This window comes from Helianthus annuus, chromosome 13 (assembly GCF_002127325.2).
Source record: "Helianthus annuus cultivar XRQ/B chromosome 13, HanXRQr2.0-SUNRISE, whole genome shotgun sequence".
In the NCBI taxonomy this organism is placed as follows: domain Eukaryota; kingdom Viridiplantae; phylum Streptophyta; class Magnoliopsida; order Asterales; family Asteraceae; genus Helianthus; species Helianthus annuus.
The window spans coordinates 117729212-117752413 of NC_035445.2; the positions used below are offsets into that span (position 1 = coordinate 117729212).

General features: G+C 37.2%; 1 long non-coding RNA gene across 3 annotated transcripts; it reads left to right on the plus strand.

Annotated features, from left to right (window-relative positions):
- Window positions 1-2310: 2310 nt before the first annotated feature.
- LOC110903156 lies at window positions 2311-10788 on the plus strand. Of its 3 annotated transcripts, XR_002571701.2 has the most exons (4): window positions 2311-2475; window positions 2956-3009; window positions 9922-9975; window positions 10478-10788. It is a non-coding gene; the product is annotated as an uncharacterized LOC110903156 (long non-coding RNA). The 3 variants fall into 3 exon arrangements; XR_004875698.1 differs by lacking the exons at window positions 9922-9975; window positions 10478-10788 and adding an exon at window positions 3512-3822 and having other exon boundaries at window positions 2318-2475; XR_002571700.2 differs by lacking the exons at window positions 2311-2475; window positions 2956-3009 and adding an exon at window positions 9290-9441.
- The last annotated feature ends 12414 nt before the right edge of the window (window positions 10789-23202 follow it).

The following is a 23202-nucleotide window of genomic DNA, read 5'->3' on the forward strand; positions in this document are numbered from 1 at the left end:
TGCATAATCACTTGGGTGTCTCAGTTAGGGTTTCCTTATTGGATAATTATCATATTAAATATTAATTTTAGTGAGAGTTGTTACAATGACCATGTCCCGGATATCCTTGGCATCATTCAAAGAAATGGCCACGACCTAAGCACGGGGTGTAGGCGTACACTTGACAGATGCATTATGTAAAAACTGGTATCCCACTTTAAGGAATCGACCTTGTGGGCATTATACCTGTGGTGTGTCAGTTAACTTAAGTCCGACCTTACAAACCGGCCCTAATGGACGACAAATGAGTAAAACTGTATACAAGATTATTTTAATTGCCCCAAGTTATAAAAATATTTTGCCGAAGTGCATTCAAATCAATTTTTAAACTCTTTTCAAAATGAGTCAGTTAAGTTGTATTTACCAGTGTAAACTTGACGTATTTTCCAAAAAGGCTAAGTGCAGGTACTAGACGAAATAGGCTGGCTACTCCAGGCATCATTACTCAAGTCTCGCAAGCTTTAGATGTCAAAGTCTGTTGAACAATTTTCCTTTTTATTTGATCCGCCTGTGGTTCTGTTTCGACTGTTTTGTGATACTTAACATTACAATTTATTCAGTTGAAATAAATCTATCTTTTGCTTCCACTGTGCATTTATATGTTGTGTTGTTTGACTATGATGATATCAACTACGTCACGATACTCCCCACCGGTGAGACGTGGAAAACAGGGGGACTAGTTTCATGATTGATCGGAAAAATGGAAACGCGGAAACTATGTCAATCATCGAGGAATCAGCGATCAATTCAGAATGGAAACTTGGTTGACTTTGCTTTGGAAATCTCTTAAAATCTTCCGAAATTGAAATGAAGAAAACTTTATAGGATGATTGTTGAATGAGGACAAGGATATGGCATTGTTCATGATTGATACAAAGTTGGAAGGCTTCAATTACTTCAATCAAGAATCAGGAAAAAGGAAAGGATGGAGCTGTTAACGATTTTGGCGCCAAAAAGCTTAGGAGGTTAGTTTCATTACCTATTTTTGTTCAAGACAAAATAGTGATGTTTTAAGAAAGGGTTGTTGGTTAATTTAAAATAAAAGAAATGGATTTCTTAAAGTTGACTTATAAATCTTATGCTTTATGGTTTCGAAAAACTTGAATATTTATAAATCACAAATAGTCATAAGTTCATTTTAATAATCCTTATAAATGGGTTATCAAATAAAAAGTTTGTTTATTTTTTTTAAATCCTAAATAGAATAAATTTGTATAATAGTTTGTTATACTTGTATATATATATATATATATATATATAAGTATAACAAACTATTATACAAATTTATTCTATATATATATACGATAACTCTGATCGACATGGTTATAGAAAAAAAAATTCTCAATGTTCAAAGGTTAGGATTCGGATTTCAAAACGGGTCGGAGTTCTGGATATTCGTTTTTTGACGGATGTTACAGTCTCTCCTACTTTAGGAGATCTCGTCCTCGAAATCTAAGAGGAAAACTTTTGAAAAGATGACATCTAAAGATTCAAAAGAGAGAATAGATGAGACTTGATCATAATGTTTTGTTTAAGAAAAATTGTTTTCATGAATGCGTCAGATAACATATAGTTTCACATAACATACAAAAGGTTCAATTAGTTTCACGTAGCATATAAAAGGTTCAACTAGTTTCACATAGCATAATCATGAATTTCATGTAGCGTAACATATATAATGAAAGCATTGTAAAATTAGTTTGTTCGCGAGGGAATATTATTATTTTGTTAGATTGCGAAGATAGTGCGATTCATGTTTCCAAGCTTGAAACGAAAGTAACGTTCAAATATAAAGTTTCGTTGAGAAAGAAGAGGAGTTGGTAACTACCTCCGAGGTAAGGAAATCACCCCTAGCTCATTGGTGAAGTTGTAAAGTGAGCGGAGCTAATCGTCAAGTTAAGGAAATCACTCCTATCTTTACGATAAGCTTCCATTTTTGGAAATATGAGTATTAGCATAAAAATTTAGAACAATCCACATCACATACTTAGTTAACAAGATTAACGTATCACTGGCATGTGAATAAACAGGTCAACCCATCGTGTACCGCAATTGAAAGACTTAACATGACCTCACGTTCACGGTGTAACACCCCAAAATATGCTATTCGTTTATGCTGCTTTAAGTGTATAAAAGTGTAAGAAAATTTAACCCAGTTAAATTTAAAGTGATACTAGTTAATAAGAAAGAAAGTTAGTGTGATAAATGCCAACACTTATAACCATAAGGGCTGAATTTGTAAGTTGTAATAAAAATCTTACTACTCTAGAAAGTTCACAAAAACAAACACACTGGTGTGTGTTGTTGTTCGATCAGGCAGAGACCAAAAAGGGGGAAACCCTAGCTCTTAGAGATTATCAAGGTTAAGGAGAAATTGAGAGCCCAAACCAATGCTAGAACCCGAATTTTCATCCATCTAAGCTTGAACATCAAAAGGTAAGTCGAAATTCCTGTTTTTGGTGAGTGATGAAAAGTGGGTTTTTAACCCAAACGTGAATTAGGTGAATTTCTGATGCAATTGTAAGTAAGGAACTCATAATAGGTTGAGAATTCTGTCTAAATTCGATTATTGAAGGGGTTAGGGTTTATACCCATTTGATGTAAGATCTTGATGAATATGATGATTACTACAATATACTTACAATTGTGATTTGATGCATGATCTTGTATGTGATAGATAAATTAGATGAGTTAGCATAAAATGAAAGAAAAGATATGAATTAAATTGATTTTGTTAGACTAGGAAGTAAACAAAGTAGAATCCATGCTATGAGTACTTGTACATTATGCTTGTAAATATGATGCCCACCAAGTGTTTGATAAAATGCTTAAGAGATGATTATTTGTGTGGTATGAAAAGAAAATGCTGAAATGATTTGAATTTGACTAAGTAAGCAAACGAATGTTATATTGTAGGCGTGAAGGAAGAAAGCACGAACACTAATAGGGCGGAAGGTGTACAAGACCGAGGTATGATCCGTTTCATACGAAAGTTTACTTTTTATTTATTCGTTAGTAATTATATTGAACGACCCTTGTTACAAGAATTATCCTATGTTTTTAGTTATTGCGGTGTTAGTAAAAGAATGGTGAATCCCTTGCGGATTCGTTTATGCTAAAGAAGGATTATGCTAAGTTATGCAAACCGACCGGTTCTTACGACTAGGTCGGGTAATGATATGAGACATCCGTCTAGAACGGGTGGTCATGTAAGCAAAATCGTATGCAAAAAGGTTCAATCCGTTATACGGATAGAACGAAAGATTTTTAAGTTGAAAGCAATTAACCTGATGTTATCGGGTCGGATGAGAAATGCTTAAATCTCATTATGAGATTGTATGCCATACCCACTAAATGGGTAATCGAATGCGTATAAGAAATGGAAGTATTTAGATGATTGTAAATACCATGTTGGTATTGTGGACTAAATAAACGCCTTTACTAACTTTTTAAAGTTTGATGTTTAATGTAGGTAAATCCTCGACTTAGGCGATTGGACGGCTTGGAACGAGCACACTTGGTTTACGCCCGCCTCACGCTTCCGTTATAAATTACTTTTGAAAGGGGTCAATTTTGTGGTCGTATGTACTTTAAGTCCATGTAGTATGTTGTTGTCTTGTTGTAGGGTAAAAACTTAGTAGTTGTAGTCATATCGGGTCTAATGTAAGCTTTGCCCGTTTAGGGAATTGTCAAGATGGTTAGACTTTGAAGTTTTGTTGTGTAAACAGGTAGTTAATGGTTTTAAACAAATGGGTCATGCCGAAATTTACAAAAATTTTCCTATTTATTTTGAACGTCGTATACGGTGGAAATTGGGGCGTAACAAGTTGGTATCAGAGCCAAGGTTTGAGGGATTCGAGCGAGGATGATAATGCTTGAACTCAAACTATTGGCTCACGCAAAAGTGTGCTCGCTCCGAGATCGTCAACGAGGTAAAGCTTCGACTATTCGTTTAGTATAAGAATGTATAATGTATTCACGGTTTAAGGTTTTAAGCTATGCAAGCTATAAAATGATATTGGGGTAGAATAAGAGGTCTCCAGACCAGCGCGGCTGGAAAACGGACTCAAAAAAAGAACCAAAATGATAAAAAAAGAAGCTGCAGCGAGTTAACAAACGGCTGGCCGTCGCCGACGGCCAGACACCCGTCGCCGACGCCATGCTCCTGTCCGACGCCTTAACACCCTGCCGACGGGTAAAAGTCCCCGACGCCCATTTCACGAGCCCGTCGCCGACGGGCAACCTAGCCGTCGCCGACGGCTTACACAATGTCGAAAGCTGATTTTTTCTTGTTTTTCATATTTTGTGATGCCGGGTAATTTAAGAACTTATTTGATGATTAAAAAGAATTCGTTAAAGACCTGTTGGGCGTGTGAAATCACAATTAGTGAATTCAACAAGAATGAATTCGTGAAAAGTAGGAAGCGATGAGCCGAATTATGTGAGGTGGATTAAGTAAATGTGGACTAATGTACAATGATATACTAAAAGTTTGCAAACTGTACTAAACAAAAATATGCTGTTGTATAGATGGCTGATGCAAGCAACGTTAATGATGGTGATGATGCGATTAGACAAGAAGCACTTGAGAACAAAGTCACGGAAGTAGCTGAAGGGGTTATAGAGGCCAATCTTCCACGATTAGCTCAAGAGGTAGAAAGTAGAGTCTTGGGAATTGTAGATGCTATGATGACCAGTAAGATCGAGGAATTGAAAGAACTAATGGAGGGGTCTAGGAGTAAAGGCAAGGAACGACGATGCACGTATAAAGACTTCATGGCGTGCAATCTGGCAACGTATGATGGTAAAATTGATCCGATCGCATGCCAAAGATGGATTTCAAACATGGAGGCAGTGTTTATACGAAGCCGGTGTGATAGAGAAGATCAAGTGATGTTTGCTACGGGTCAACTCACCCTTCAGGCGAAAGATTGGTGGGATGCGCATAGCAAGGAAATAGGCGAAGAAAGACTCCAAACGATGACCTGGCAAGAGTTTAAGGATCCCTTCATGAAATATCACTGCCCTCAGTCAGCCATTGATAAGATTCAAGAGGATTTCTTACGCCTCCGACAGAAAAACGAGACGATAAATGAGATATCAAACACTTTCTTGGATAAGATGAAGTTTTGTGGAGAGTTTGTGCAAACTGAAAGGATGAAGATTAACCGCTTTTATGGCGTATTAAAGGCAGAATTTAGGGAGTTCATCACTCCCTCGAAGTGTGAGACTCTTGATGAGCTCATCAATCTAGCGCGGGATAGAGAAATTGAGATCAAGAGGCGAAGAGCGTGGAGAAAAGAGACCAAATGAAAAAGGTGGAAGTTCGACCCCGACCAAAAAGGGGAAGTATCAAGAGCAAGGAAGGAAGGATAAGTCGAAGAGTGGTATCACGCCGTGTAAGACTTGTGGAAAACTTCATACGGGGGAATGCTTGTTAGGCAAGAAGGGGTGTTATAAATGCGGTAAGGAGGGACACTCATCTTATCAATGCCCGAATAGCCCAAAGACTTGCTTCAACTGTTTCGAAAAGGGGCACATCAAATCTGAATGCCCGAAACTCCAGCAAGAGTCAAAGAAGGAAGATAAGAAACAAGATAAGAAACAAGAAGGTCCTAGGGCCAAGGGTAGAATGTTCCAAATTACATCCGAAGAAGCCAAGTCTCATCCGAATGTGATTTCAGGTATCTTTTTACTAAACTCCATACCGGTTTATGTTCTGTTCGATACCGGAGCTACTATGTCATTTATTTCGAATGAAATTATACAACATCCGTCCTTTAGGATCGAACGAATGTCAACGCCACTAGAAGTAGAAATAGCCGATAGTAAGATCTACATGTTACACGAGGTTTGTAGAAACTGTAAATTCACTATAGAAGATGAGGAATTTGTCATCGACCTCATACCTATGGTTTTGGGGGAATTTAAAATGATTGTGGGGATGGATTGGTTGGCGCGACACCATGCGGAGATTGACTGCGAAAATAAGGTAATGTTCATCCAGGCACCAAGTGGAAGACAGTTGAGTATTCAAGGAGAAAGAAACGTGGAAACCAAGTTGTGTACCTTGGTCCAAGCTTACAAATACGTACTTAACGGGAGTAAAGCATACTTAGCTTATGTAGGAAATGCCCGACAAACCCTACCGAAGCTTGAAGACGTTGAAGTCGTGAACGAATTTCCGGATGTATTTCCGGAAGAATTGCCGGGACTTCCTCCCGAAAGGGAGATAGAGTTTCGCATCGAATTAAATCCGGGCGCGGAGCCAGTTGCGAAGGCTCCCTATAGACTTGCTCCCACCGAGATGCGAGAATTAATGACACAGTTGCAAGATCTCCTAGATAAGGGCTTCATACGCCCAAGTGTGTCGCCTTGGGGAGCACCCGTCCTTTTTGTTAAAAAGAAAGACGGATCGATGCGTATGTGCATCGACTATAGAGAATTAAACAAGCTGACCATAAAGAACCGCTACCCTTTACCTAGAATTGACGACCTTTTTGATCAATTACAAGGGGCGAGTTGGTTCTCCAAAATAGACCTGCGTTCGGGGTACCATCAAGTTAGGGTACGGGAAGGGGATATTCCAAAGACTGCATTTAGAACCCGTTATGGGCACTACGAATTTCTAGTCATGTCGTTTGGGTTGACGAATGCGCCGGCTGCATTTATGGATCTTATGAACCGGGTGTGCCGACCCATGTTAGACAAATCAGTAATAGTATTCATAGATGATATCTTAGTTTATTCGCGAAGCAAAGCTGAGCACGCAAGGCACTTGCGTGAAGTACTCGAAACTCTCCGCAAGGAGAAACTTTACGCAAAATTTTCAAAATGCGCCTTCTGGCTCAGGGAGGTGCAGTTTCTAGGCCACGTGATCAATGCGGAAGGTGTTTTAGTGGATCCATCAAAGATTGATGCTGTAATGAAATGGGTTTCCCCGAAAAGTCCGACTGAGATAAGGAGTTTCCTTGGCCTCGCGGGATACTATAGGCGGTTCATACAGGATTTCTCGAAGATAGCTCTACCTCTAACCAGACTGACGAGAAAGAAAGAAAAGTTTGTGTGGGGTAAGGAACAGGAAGAGGCTTTTCGTATACTGAAGGAGAAATTGTCGAGTCCTCCGGTCCTGACATTGCCAGATGGAACTGAAGATCTGGTTGTTTATTCAGATGCTTCCCACCAGGGGTTAGGTTGTGTTTTGATGCAAAGGGGAAAGGTTATTGCTTATGCGTCGCGGCAACTAAAGCCTCACGAGGTGAACTACCCAACACACGATCTGGAATTGGCAGCAGTAGTGTTTGCCTTAAAGATTTGGAGACACTACTTATACGGTGCGAAATGTACGATTTACTCGGATCATAAGAGCCTCAAGTATTTCTTTGAACAGAAAGATTTGAATATGAGGCAACGAAGATGGCTGGAACTCATCAAAGATTATGATTGTGATATCCTTTATCACCCGGGAAAAGCAAACGTGGTAGCCGATGCGTTAAGCAGAAGAGAGTACCCGTCTCCTCTCCGTGTAAAGTCCATGAAGATGATAGTTACGCCACGATTACTTGAAACGATACGTGAATCTCAAATTAAGTCGCTTGGAGCGGAAGATTTAAAGAAAGAAAGGTTAAAAGGCGTAATCGATAAACTAGAAGAAAATTCGACCGGGATCAAGACGCGATTCGGCCGAATTTGGATACCCCGATTTTGTGAAGTCAAGGTCGCACTACTCGACGAAGCACATAAGTCACGTTATTCGGTCCACCCTGGGGCTACGAAGATGTATCGAGATTTAAAAACCAATTATTGGTGGCCGGGCATGAAACGCGACATCGTCAAATATGTCGCAAAATGCTTAACGTGTTCTCAAGTGAAGGCGGAACACCAAAAGCCCTATGGAGAATCTCAACCATTGGGGATACCGTTGTGGAAATGGGAAGAACTAACGATGGATTTAGTAACCAAGCTTCCAAGAACGAAAAAGGGGCATGATACAATATGGGTAATCGTAGATCGACTTACGAAAAGCGCCTACTTTCTACCCATCAAAGAAGCCTATTCTTCCGAGAAGATGGCGGAAATCTACATGAACGAGGTCGTGTCTAGACACGGGGTACCCGTGTCAATCATCTCGGATCGTGATACTAGGTTTACCTCTCGCTACTGGCAAAGATTTCACGAGAGTATGGGAACGAGATTGCACATAAGTACCGCCTACCACCCTCAAACTGACGGCCAGTCAGAGAGAACCATACAAACACTTATCGATATGTTGAGAGCGTGTGCCTTAGATTTCGGGGGAAATTGGGATGACCATTTACCACTAGTGGAATTTTCGTATAACAATAGTTACCACAGTGGCATTCAAATGGCACCATATGAATTACTATATGGGAGGAAATGTAGAACTCCCGTATGTTGGGGTGAAGTGGGGCAGAGGGAGCTCGCGCCAAGTGAATTAATAGCAATAACAAATGAAAAGATTGAATTGATTAGGGCTCGCCTGAAAGCAGCCCAGGATCGGCAAAAAGCTTATGGAGACAAGAGAAAGCGTCCCATTGAATTTCAAGTTGGAGATTTCGTTCTGTTGAAGGTGTCGCCATGGAAAGGCATAATCCGTTTTCGTAAACGGGGCAAATTAGGCCCTCGGTATATTGGGCCGTTTAAAGTCTTGGCTCGAATTGGAAGGGTTGCATATCGATTAGAATTACCGCCTACTCTAGACGGAATTCACAATACCTTCCACGTATCGCAATTGAGAAAATGTCATGCGGATGAAACAGCATTAGTACCTCTCGATGATATCGAGTTAGATGAGGGGTTGAATTATGTCGAGAGGCCAATAGCCATTAAAGACGCAAAAGTAAAGAACCTTCGTAACAAAGCCGTTAAACAAGTGTTGGTGCAATGGCAGCACCGAAAGGGGTCGGAACTTACGTGGGAATCAGAAGATGAAATGCGAAGATACTACCCTTTCCTCTTTGGTATGTCAACATTTAATTTGTTATGTATTCAGGTTTCGGGGACGAAACCTCTTTTAAGGAGGGTAGAGTTGTAACACCCCAAAATATGCTATTCGTTTATGCTGCTTTAAGTGTATAAAAGTGTAAGAAAATTTAACCCAGTTAAATTTAAAGTGATACTAGTTAATAAGAAAGAAAGTTAGTGTGATAAATGCCAACACTTATAACCATAAGGGCTGAATTTGTAAGTTGTAATAAAAATCTTACTACTCTAGAAAGTTCACAAAAACAAACACACTGGTGTGTGTTGTTGTTCGATCAGGCAGAGACCAAAAAGGGGGAAACCCTAGCTCTTAGAGATTATCAAGGTTAAGGAGAAATTGAGAGCCCAAACCAATGCTAGAACCCGAATTTTCATCCATCTAAGCTTGAACATCAAAAGGTAAGTCGAAATTCCTGTTTTTGGTGAGTGATGAAAAGTGGGTTTTTAACCCAAACGTGAATTAGGTGAATTTCTGATGCAATTATAAGTAAGGAACTCATAATAGGTTGAGAATTCTGTCTAAATTCGATTATTGAAGGGGTTAGGGTTTATACCCATTTGATGTAAGATCTTGATGAATATGATGATTACTACAATATACTTACAATTGTGATTTGATGCATGATCTTGTATGTGATAGATAAATTAGATGAGTTAGCATAAAATGAAAGAAAAGATATGAATTAAATTGATTTTGTTAGACTAGGAAGTAAACAAAGTAGAATCCATGCTATGAGTACTTGTACATTATGCTTGTAAATATAATGCCCACCAAGTGTTTGATAAAATGCTTAAGAGATGATTATTTGTGTGGTATGAAAAGAAAATGCTGAAATGATTTGAATTTGACTAAGTAAGCAAACGAATGTTATATTGTAGGCGTGAAGGAAGAAAGCACGAACACTAATAGGGCGGAAGGTGTACAAGACCGAGGTATGATCCGTTTCATACGAAAGTTTACTTTTTATTTATTCGTTAGTAATTATATTGAACGACCCTTGTTACAAGAATTATCCTATGTTTTTAGTTATTGCGGTGTTAGTAAAAGAATGGTGAATCCCTTGCGGATTCGTTTATGCTAAAGAAGGATTATGCTAAGTTATGCAAACCGACCGGTTCTTACGACTAGGTCGGGTAATGATATGAGACATCCGTCTAGAACGGGTGGTCATGTAAGCAAAATCGTATGCAAAAAGGTTCAATCCGTTATACGGATAGAACGAAAGATTTTTAAGTTGAAAGCAATTAACCCGATGTTATCGGGTCGGATGAGAAATGCTTAAATCTCATTATGAGATTGTATGCCATACCTACTAAATGGGTAATCGAATGCGTATAAGAAATGGAAGTATTTAGATGATTGTAAATACCATGTTGGTATTGTGGACTAAATAAACGCCTTTACTAACTTTTTAAAGTTTGATGTTTAATGTAGGTAAATCCTCGACTTAGGCGATTGGACGGCTTGGAACGTGCACACTTGGTTTACGCCCGCCTCACGCTTCCGTTATAAATTACTTTTGAAATGGGTCAATTTTGTGGTCGTATGTACTTTAAGTCCATGTAGTATGTTGTTGTCTTGTTGTAGGGTAAAAACTTAGTAGTTGTAGTCATATCGGGTCTAATGTAAGCTTTGCCCGTTTAGGGAATTGTCAAGATGGTTAGACTTTGAAGTTTTGTTGTGTAAACAGGTAGTTAATGGTTTTAAACAAATGGGTCATGCCGAAATTTACAAAAATTTTCCTATTTATTTTGAACGTCGTATACGGTGGAAATTGGGGCGTAACACACGGGTGGTGCGCTACTCCTATAGCACTACGCATAGTGCTATACATGTTAAGGTGTGGGTTCAAGGACAAGTTCATCACATAAGAATAACCCAACGACACGAATCCAATATAACGTATTGGCATGCATGTATTAGATTGAAATGACATATCACACAAATGTAAAACACATTAAAATTGAGATAGCATAAAAGAGATTTATCGTAAAACATGGATTGTCACGGAACGTAACATATGACTATTCCAAAGTAAATCGAAGTCCTTTTCGAATTAAGGAAGCGTGCTTTGGCCTAATAGACAAATACTCTCATCGAGGAGCGACTAACGATATTTGTCCTTCCAGTTACTACACGTCCTTAATCGATTGGGAAAATCAAAACTTTGGCGAGATTGAAAATTGAAGAGTGGGACTAGTTAACAAGATGCGAGTTTCACCTCTAACTTGATAACATCGTACCCTAACGTGGTTGGTACTTATCAAAAGATAAGGGTCCACTAGAGTATGAAATGGAAAACTCCCTTCGAGATTTGGACATCACTCCTAACTTGAGGGTAGATTTCGTGCAAAAATCAAAGTATAGCTGAGTGAAAGTCATCACCAAATGTGGAAATCACCCCTATTTTGGTGAGTCATTTCGATTGTGTTATAAGAGTGTCTTCAAAGCCTCCAAGTGTGTATTGTGTTAGCCTTAGGAAAGGCATGCATGTTAAAAGACCAAGGAGAATAGAGAGAAGCAAATGAGATAGAAAGGAAATTGTTTTAAACAACATATAAGGATAAAGCCCCTAAACTATAGACTAGGTAAAAGCATCCCTACTTTTCCTAATTCCCTATAGTTATGGCTCTGATACCAATCTGGTATCAGAGTATTCCTACTATAGACTAGGGAAAAGTATGGCAATCTTTCTAATTCCCTATAGTTATGGCTCTGATACCAATCTATCACACCCCAACCGATGGCGGAAACATTGGGATGAGACGAACAAATTGCTCAAAACAACATAACACTAAATGTGACAATATGAATTAAATCATTTTATTAAAACTAAAGAATAATACATTGTTTCAAATAGTAAACATAAATTCAAATATTGTTTAATTGCTAAAATGGGTATCTAAAGCCATCCTAGCTTGTTTCTTGAGTCTTGTACTAATCAACCTGCAATATGTATTAAAATAAAATCAACAAAATATGTTGGCGAGTATACAAGTTTGATACATAGCATAATAAAATGTTTGAAGTTGCTCATATCCAACGTGAATAACATGATTACACATTAACAGTATATACCCGAAACGATGTTACTCTATGTGTCCAAACCAAAGTTTAACGCAATTAAAGTGGAAACGCGGAAACTATGTCAATCATCGAGGAATCATCGATCAACTTAGAATGGAAACTTGGTTGACTTTGCTTTGGAAATCTCTTAAAATCTTCCGAAATGGAAATGAAGAAAACTTTACAGGATGATTGTTGAATGAGGACAAGGATATGGCATTGTTCATGATTGATACAAAGTTGGAAGGCTTCAATTACTTCAATCAAGAATCAGGAAAAAGGAAAGGATCGAGCTGTTAACGATTTTGGCGCCAAAAAGCTTTAGTTTCATTACCTATTTTTGTTCAAGACAAAATAGTGATGTTTTAATAAAGGGTTGTTGGTTAATTTAAAATAAAAGAAATGGATTTCTTAAAGTTGACTTATAAATCTTATGCTTTATGGTTTCTAAAAACTTGAATATTTATAAATCGCAAATAGTCATAAGTTCATTTTAATAATCATTATAAATGGGTTATCAAATAAAAAGTTTTTTTATTTTTTTTTAAATCCTAAATAGAATAAATTTGTATAATAGTTTGTTATACTTGTACTTATATATATATATATATATATATATATATATATATATAGGGGATGGATCATGAGAAAACTAGTTTAAATGAGAAAATCAAAAAACTAACTAAAAAAGCCTAAAAAAACGTAAAAAAACATACCAATTTTTTTTTTTTTTTACAATTTTTTTATAGAAAAATCACTACTTTTTATGTATGGAAAAAAATTTTCAAAAAAAAAAAAATTTTTTTTGGTTGTACTGCACATGTGCACTAATACGGAAAGCCTAAACCACTTAACCCACCCCCCACTGACACCCCCAAAAAACCTAAACCCCCCCACCCCCCAAAAAACCTAAATTCTCCCTCCCACCAAAAGCCTAACCCCCCCACCCCCCAAAAACCTAAACCCCCCACCCCCACCCTCCCGAAAACCTAAAACTAAACCCTAAACATAAACCCGAAAAAAACCTAAACCCCCCACCCCCATCCCCAAAAACCTAAACCCCCATCCCCCCCCCCCCCCCACACCCAAAAACCTAATCCTAATCCTAAACCTCCAAAAAAACTAACCCTAAAAGCTAAACTAGACTCAAAAAGCTAATTTTAAGCATGTAATACACATTGTAGTACATGTTTTATTGCACATGTGCACTACTATAATAATAGTATTGAAAACAAAACGATGCCATAAATCTTTTTTTATGTCATAAAAAATATACTCGAATGAAAGATAAGAAAATTTGTGATCTTATGGTGCCATTTTTGTTTTAAAATGATAACGTATGGAGAAATGGGAAATGTTTGAAAAGTTATATATTTTTTGTTCCAATTTTACCCCTCCTTCATTAAAAGAGCCCCCTCCTTCATTAAAAGTCTCCACCCTCCTTTTTAGTGGCTTTTAGTTAGTTTTCTAGTTTTCTCATATATATGTAGTTTTCTCATGATCCTCTCCCTATATATATATATATATATATATATAGTGAAGGGTTCAAATGAGAAGAAAAATTTTGTAAGAATAAAAAGAATAACTTTTGAACCAATAGAAATTCTCCATTTTACTTCATTTAATATGTATATTTAATGTTATTTATAAGGGCATATAGGTAAATTTCTAATTGTAATTAATTAGCTAACTAAATAAAGTTGTAACTCACTTTTAAATATACTCTCTCAAGATAAAATAATTTAGGGTAAATGACAATTTTCGACATGTGTAGGATAAATTTTAGTATATGTGTAGGATAATTTCTTAAATGTGTAAGATAAATTTAGATATGCGTAGGGTAAATTTCGGTAAGTGTAAGATATATGTAGGATAAATTTTGAATGTGTAGGATAAAATGTTTTTTGCTTTATTAATTAGAGATAACATAATTAATGGAATGAGTTACAAACTATTTAATGTTTTACCATTATGCCTTTTCTTCTTTTTCTTCTCACATTAAATTTCTTCTCAAATGAACCTCCCTCCATATATATATATATATATATATAGGGGAAGGTTCAAATGAAAACCACTAGTTAACGCGAAAACTCGAAAACTAATTAAAAAAAGCCAAAAAAACATGCAAAAAAATTTTTTTTTTTAAAATTTTTTTTTTCAATCAAATTTTCGCAGGTTTTTTTATTAAAAAAAAAAAAAAATTTCAAAAAAAAAAAAAAAAAAAATTTTTTGTGTAGTGCACATGTGTAATACTGCACATGTGTCTGTGTACTACACATGTGTATTATTACACATGTGCACTACACAAATTTTTTTTTTTTTTTTTTTTGAAAAAAAGTTTTTTTTTATATATAAAAACTAGCGATTTTTATTAAAAAAATTGAAAAAAAAAAAAAATTTTTTTTTGTGTGTTTTTTATGCTTTTTTTAGTTAGTTTTCGAGTTTTCGCGTTAAAAGTGGTTTTCATTTGAACCATCCCCTATATATATATATATATATATATATATATATATATATATATATATATATATATATATATATATATATATATATATACGATAACTCTGATCGACATGGTTATAGAAAAAAAAATTCTCAATGTTCAAAGGTTAGGATTCAGATTTCAAAACGGGTCGGAGTTCTGGATATTCGTTTTTTGACGGATGTTACAAGTATGTTATCTGAGGATGATCTAACATGTTATATGGCAATGAAAGTATTATGTGCAATATCGTATGCTTGCTCTTGAGTAGCTATAAGTGGAATGTTTATATGGGCGTGAACTATTAAAGTGAGTGCATGTTATGTAGTATATACGTGTAGGAACTTTGTGCTCTATTTGAAACCACTAAATGACTAACTAGTAATCATATTAGGACGTGATTGACCAACCTTGACTGGTAGCTATTTTTGAGAGTCAAACCGAGCAACCAAAGGTGAGTTCACACTTTCTACAAGGCATGGGATTCCCGGTGGTTGGGAATGGGTTAAAGAATTAAAACGGAGCCTACATATCCTCCTTGGGTAGGATATGTACCTCCATCCTCCATGGGTAGGATGCCAATATTAATCCTGCGTATTCTCCTTGGGTAGAATACGTACGTTCGTCCTCCTTGGGTAGGACAACAACCTTAAAACTCACTAGACAAAACTCTATCATGAAGTCCGTCATTTTTATATCGACTTAATCGCCGGGCCAATGGCGAGCGAGTCATTAGTTAATAGCGCTATTAGGGTTGACAAGCCTCACACCGTGCCGTTCGGACGGGCGTGTACTAATGGATATGGGCAAACTGTCAATGATGATAGACATTGACGTAGGGCACAACTATTGTTCGTCAGTTGTCGATATGGTAACGGTCTAGTGGTTCACATGGGGAAGCCCCCCCACTAATTATGGATATGGTTTGGGGGAAAACAAAGATACTGGTTAACACGCGGTTTATGAAACAACTTACGGTTTTCAAAACAAACTTGCAAAACTAAACAACCAACTGTGAACTCGCTCAACTTTATTGTTGAGTCGTTGTTACATGCCTTGCAGGTCGTTAAGTATCTAGATAGAGCTTGCACGAGAAGGAGTGGTCGTTGTGGGACATGGACTGTAGAGTTCCATATTAAATAATTAAACTTTATGAACTTATCGAACTTACATTTTCGTTTTACGTCTTATGCTTCCGCTGTTTAATTTGAACTTGGTTAACTAGTTTTTGAACACCAATTATATTGCGTGGTTGGATTTTATCTACTTAAATACATTGTTCAATATGATTGGTGGCTGGATCCTGGTCATGTCACACCTCCAAGCGGTGATACTCCGCGTGTGGATTTTGGGGGTGTGACATGATCAGTCCATGCCTAACTAAGGCTAGGCTACCCAGTACCCGCCCCAACAATAACCCTAGTACCTAAAGGTAATACTAACTAACACTACTACTAATAATATATTACTACTAATAATAATAATACTAAATTAACTATTAACTATTATAAATTAGCATCAAAGGTGTGCATTTGTGTGTTGTAACTTGTGCAGAAAACGTTTCATGGACTTCAAAACTTTATAAGGTGGGATTATCAGTTGCCATGTGTCCTAATGAGGTGTCTTTTCCTCCCCCTTTTATTTGCTTTTGTTGGGTTTTTATTTTTCTTCTTGCATTTCTACTGAATCGGTGTCCAAAGTCCAGGTAGTTCGCCCGATGTATAATTCCAGTTCTTCTTTAGCATTGCAGGTTTTTTATGGTCTAAAAGGGTCGCTTATCTCTTTTTTTTGGTTGTTGTGCAGGAAAATGGTTTAGCTTTGCTTGGACATTGTTCTGATTTGTTGGGAGTGTTAATTTGGTGAGTTTCTTGGTTTGTTGTTTGTGTATTTGCTTTTGTTTATTTGAGGGTTTTTGAATTTTAGGGTTATATTTGATGCATGTTTGCTTGGCTATTTTTTTTAGATGTATCTATTTTTTTACCAATCCTGTGTTAGAATTGTTTCTTCCATTTGGAGTTTAAATGGATTTTCACATATCCCACTGTAGATGCTTGATTATTTTGTGAAATTTGTGATATGTGTTAAAGTTTAATTTATGACAATTTTTTGACTTTTGTATGTCAGTCGACTGAGTTAGTCTCCTTCCTCTTAACTAATAATCAAAATATAAATGCCATCGTTGAATTCATGTCTAGAATTCATGTTGCTTAGTACAAGGATTAACCATAAGACCTAAGCTTATGCAAAGAAGATAGCACATAGGTGAAAGAATGGAACAATTTATGGATTTGGGGTTATAGATAGATATGGAAGATGTGGAAGTTAGAAGAATGCCATTGGAAGGGTAGGATGGTTGTTCACACAAGGGGTAAATCTGAATTGCAAAGTGATGTACAAGGGTTTAAGCAAATTGTACAACACCAAAAGGCATAGAAAACACTTTAAACATAACATACAACTACAACAGGGAAAGTGTTGGGGTGCTTGCTTGGTAAAGTTACAGAGAGAGTGGGTTATGACTTTATGAGAGTGATATATGATAATCCTTCAACAATATACAATTTTGATGTTTGGTACTTTCTTTTAGGAAAAAAAAAAACAAATTATGAAGGGTATACAATATATTATAAAGAGCCAGTGAATGAAGGGTGAGAGCAGAAATCATGGAAGGGAAACCTGGGGTTTTATAGAAAAGGTTGAAAGATGATGGGTCGATGTCCTCATGAGAGTTTGAAGTTTTCTAAATAAATTAAATTAAAAATAAAATTTAAAAGACAGACATAGATGACGATAGTGATGGGTGTGGACTTATGGTTAACAATGTGTAACGGTAGCAGAGAACTTCGGCAAAGGAATATGAATGGTTCTAGGAGTTGGCACGTTACAGCGGTGTGCCTATCTTTTTTCGATGCATAACGTTGGTTCCAGAGTCTTACTAGCGTCGGAAATGATGTCGGAAGTGATGAACAGGAACATCGCTTGCTGAACGGGTCACCGTTAGGGAGACTATAGCGGGAGGCCCCGGCGAGAGAGACCGAGAGTTTTTTAAGGGTTGTTGCCCCTCTCTTGCCACGTCATCATCGGATCTCTGATCTTATGATGCTGAGCCCATGATTTCATCCCCATTTTGACTTAAAATTAAGAATTCCGCGATTGCGGCAAAATGCCAGTAAATCAGAAGCGTCGAAAACGATGTCGGAAGTGATGACCAGGAACATCGCTTGCTAAATGGGTCACCGTTAGGGAGACTAAAGCGGGAGGCCCTGGCGAGAGAGACCGGGAGTTTTTTAAGGGTTGTTGCCCCTCTCTTGCCACGTCATCATCGGATCTCTGATCTTATGATGCTGAGCCCATGATTTCATCCGCATTTTGACTTAAAATTAAGAACCCTTTCCGTCCTTTTCTTTTCCTTATGATCTTGTGGTGTACCAATAAGATGACCCTTTAATTAGTTATTTGTCCACTTCTCCTTTGGTATCTACCTTCCCTGTTATGAAAGTATATATGTTACTGTTTGTTTGTTTGTTTGTGTATGCACAAATTCTAAGATGAATATGAGAAGGCGATGATGATGATAATGATTTCTGTATCCGAGCATCGTAATCAGTCATGGGGTTAGACCGTAAACACTGTATATCTCATAGAGCTCTTTTAACAAGTTTTTGCACAGTCCTAAAACATTTCAACAGTATTGTGAAAAAATTATTTGCATGTCTCATCCTACCACACAAGTACACAACTTGGATGATGGTGACTGTGGTCCTTATATAGTCTATCACTATGTGACATTTGTCACTATTTTTTATAAGTGGAATAATGTTATTATTACAAGGCTATGATTTTTTTTTATCAAATTAATGAAATATATCTAGAGATATTAACAGGGATTGCAATGGGTATCGTGTCATTCAAATGGCACCATTTATAAAACTGTAACTGTAACTTAAGTTTATATCTCCATCTCCATGTTTGTATGATGAGCATCTCAATCTTTGATCATTTTAATAATTAGAAATAAGTGCATTTTAGGTTGAAAAATGCCTGCTATTTTGTAAATTCTTTGCTGGGTTGTGCGAAGGTGTATAGTGGAATAATGTGTTTGTTTTGATGGAACGTGAATCTGTTTTGATGGGTACCGATACCGAAAATACACGGTACGGTTCGGTACGGGAAATTCGGTAGATGAAACGAGAGTTGTTGGTAATGTTTACCAAACATGAATAACGGTTTGGGTTTGTTTTCACCCGGTTTTTTGCTAAAAAAAGGTTTTTTAACCGATTTAAGCTGTGTTTTTAAAACCAGTTTTGGTTTCCGAACCAGTATATAAACTGCCGGTTTGGTTCGGTTTTGGAAATGGTTTAAAAAAAAAAACACTTTTGATTCTTTGGTACCATGCCGAACCATACGGTTCGGTACGGGAAATTCGGTAGATGAAACGAGAGTTGTTGGTAATGTTTACCAAACATGAATAACGGTTTGGGTTTGTTTTCACCCGGTTTTTTTGCCAAAAAAAGGTTTTTTAACCGATTTAAGCTGTGTTTTTAAAACCAGTTTTGGTTTCCGAACCAGTATATAAACTGCCGGTTTGGTTCGGTTTTGGAAATGGTTTAAAAAAACACTTTTGATTCTTCGGTACCATGCCGAACCATACGGTTCGGTACGGGAAATTCGGTAGATTAAACGAGAGTTGTTGGTAATGTTTACCAAACATGAATAACGGTTTGGGTTTGTTTTTAGCCGGTTTTTTGCCAAAAAAAAAGGTTTTTTAACCGTTTAAGCTGTGTTTTTAAAACCAGCTTTGGTTTCCGAACCAGTATATAAACTGCCGGTTTGGTTCGGTTTTGGAAATGGTTTTAAAAAAACACTTTTGATTCTAAAGTTGATTCTTTTATAACTCTAATTGACTCAGTGAGATAATTCAGCTTTCGGTTTGGTTCGGTTTTAAAACCAGTTTAAAAAACCCGGTTATAATAATATGTTTCGCTTCTTAGTTTGGGTGAGCACCTCTACTTGTGTGGACAAAAGTTTTTACACTTAGACGTATTTAAATAATGAGAAAATAGTTTTAAAAAGTTTGACCTTTTTTTCTATAGATAATAATTATCAGTATCAAATTGACTCCTTTGGTGTGTGTTGTTTAGGTAGAGTTGTATGTTTATATATGCCTTCTTTTTTTTATAGCTATTACTCTTAGACTAATGGTTTTTTTAATGCTTCTCTATATCACCTGTTTTCTTTATAGGTATCTTATACGCTGCTGAATTTCTATATTTAGGAGAAGTTTGCTATCCAGGTTAGTATTACTATTTTTTTACTTTTGTTTGGTGTTGTTTGTATATGGTTTTCTGTTTTTTTTAAGATATTGTTATAGTTCTTTTAGGTTGACTTATGTGCCTTTGTGTTTTTTTTCCACGTTTTAGAGTATTAGTTTTTTAGAATAAGATGTTTAGTCAAAAAAAAGAGAAGACTGTCGTCAAATGTTACTTTTGATATTGCTTCTACGTCTGCTGAAGCGCCGGGTTTGCCGTCTTATGTAGACAATGGTGATTGCCATAATGTGTGTGAGTTTTGTGGTGCTGTATTTTGGTCTGACGAACGTGTTGCTTCAAGGTCTTTTGTGGGTGGTGTTGGTTATACCCAATGTTGTCGTGCTGGGTCAGTCGCAATGCCATTTCCTCGCAGGCCTTATACTACTCTTATGCATCTTTACGAGCAGCCAGATTTCTTAGCAAACATTCGGGCATATAACTCTATGTTTTCGATGACATCTTTTGGTGCCAATATTGATGATCGTATAAATATAGGTTCTGGACCATACGTATTTAAGATTGCTGGGCAAATACACCATTGGATTGGTAGTTTATGCCCTGAGAATGATGACAAACCAAGGTTCCTACAAATGTATATCTATGATACTGAGAATGAAATCGCTAATAGACTCCGTTTCTTTAGTAATGAAAGTCAGTCTGTTTTGTCCCCTCAAACTATAGGTCTTATTCTTAATGTATTAGAAGGTTGCAATCAATTAGTGAAGCTTTTCCGGACAGCTAGAGATCTATGTTCATCTGCTGACACCCCGTCGTTTTATGTTTGCCTTTATGGATCTCAGTTTGAGCGTTGCTACGAGAGGCCTTCTAACGATTGTATAGGCGCCATTGTCACTGACGCTGATGCTATGTGTGGCAAGTTTGATATTATCATTCGTGAAAGAGATGGCATTCCGAAGCGTATTAGTAAGCTTCACCCGCTCTATATGCCTTTGCAATATCCTTTGCTATTGCCATTTGGTGATAAGGGTTGGTCGCCGGATTTATTACTTCGTACAAAGGATGGTTCACGTCAAAAGATGACAGTCAATAAGTAATATAGCTATGTGTTACACGACCGTGCTAATATATACATGTTACTTTCGCGTGGAGGTAAGCTTTTCCAGCAGTATATTGTAGATGCATATGTTTGTATAGAAGAAAGTCGACTTGATTACGTGAGACGAAATCAAAATGAGCTACGTTGTGAGTTCTCACAAGGCATTCATGATGCTATTGAGCGTGGTGATACTGAGGGCCGCGAAGTAGGTAAACGAACTTTTCTGCCATCTTCTTTTGTTGGTGGTCCGCGCTATATGTACAAGCATTACCAAGATGCTTTGGCTATTTGTCGAGTACATGGGAACCCGCAGTATTTTGTCACATTCACATGCAATGTAAAATGGCCAGAAATACAGAGATATCTTTCTCAGTTCCCGAGTTTGAAAGCTCAGGATAGGCCAGACATCATTGCACGGGTTTTCCAAATCAAGGTCAAATCTTTGATAAAATTTCTTAGGAACTCTCGAACATTTGGTGATATAGTTGCTGGTACGATACTGTTCATTTCTTTTTGTATTTTAGTCTTTGCGGGTTTTGCTTAGTTAAAGATTTTCTTACAGATCTTTACACTATCGAGTTTCAAAAAAGAGGTCTTCTACATTGTCATCTTCTGTTATGGGTTGCCCCGAGTGACAAGATTCGTGAAGCTTGTGAAATTGATGAATTCATTTCCGCAGAGATTCCAAATCCGATAACTAAGCCTGATTTGTATAAGGTGGTCACCGATCTTATGATGCATGGGCCGTGTGGAATTGCGAAACCTGATTCGCCATGTATGGAGTCTGGCACATGCACTAAGAACTTCCCAAAGGATTACCATGAACAGTCTTCGTTCGATAGTAACGGTAATGCGCATTACCGAAGGCGTTCAGTTGGTTTTAGTGTGAACAAAAGTGGCATCGAATTAGACAATCGTTATGTTGTCCCTTATAATCCGGTTTTGTGCTCTAGATTTATGGCACACATAAATGTAGAGTATTGTGGCTGGAGCATGCTTATCAAGTACCTATTTAAGTATATTTCAAAAGGTGCAGACCGTGTTCACTACAAGATTACAACTTCTCCTACGGACAGCTCAGCTGGTGACCATAGCAATTCTGATGCAAGGAACGAGATACAAAACTTCTTAGATGGTCGTTTTATATGCCCACATGAGGCTGCTTGGCGTATTTTTAACTTTTATATACATGATAGAAACCCGCCTGTTCAAGTTCTTGCAGTGCATCTTGAAAACATGCAGAATCTCAGCTTTCGTGACAAAGATGTCCTTGATAATATAGCGACAAATCAGTTTAAAAAGCGTACCACATTGACAGAATGGCTGTCCAATAATGTTCATGACAGTAGTGGTCGGCATTTATGTTATGTCGACTATCTTAAAGAGTATAGATGTGATTTGGCTTCAAAGCGTTGGTTTCGACGAGCAACAAACAGGATCCCTGCAATTGGAAGACTAATATATGTACATCCTACTTGCGGTGAAATATTTTTCTTACGAATGTTACTAGGCCATCAAAAGGGTTGTCAATCATATTCACACATCAGAACTGTTAACGGTCAAGTATACCAGACTTACCGGGCTGCCTGTGAGAAGTTGGGGTTAATTGGTGATGATAGAGAATGGTCGTCCACATTCGAAGAAGCATCAGTTTGGGCCACTGCCAAAGAGCTACGATCTTTATTCATACAAATACTATTGTATTGTGATATTTCAAATCCTACCCAACTTTGGGATCAACATTGGTTTAAAATGGCAGATGATGGACAAAGAACTTATGGCTTACTTAATGACGATGACATGATGCAATACGTTTTGTATGAATTAGAACTTCTACTCCGATCTGGATCGCCAGATTCATCATTAGTAGACTTTGGCTTGCCATTGCCTAACCCAACAATGCTTGCACAACTAACAAATAGACTACTAATGGAAGAGAAAAACTACGATAGGCATCTTCTTGCATCTGAGCATCAATGTTACCAAGCAAAGCTCAATGCTGAACAAAGATTGGTATATGATCATGTTATTTCTGGTTTTACATCAAATGAACAAACTCTATCATTTGTATATGGCCACGGTGGTACTGGGAAGACATTTTTATGGACAACAATACTTGCAGCTCTACGTTCTTTAGGCAAGGTAGTCTTAGCTGTTGCAGCCTCAGGAATAGCGTCACTTCTATTACCCGCAGGTAGAACTGCTGATTTTAGGTTCAAGATACCTTTAGATCTAACAGAAGAAT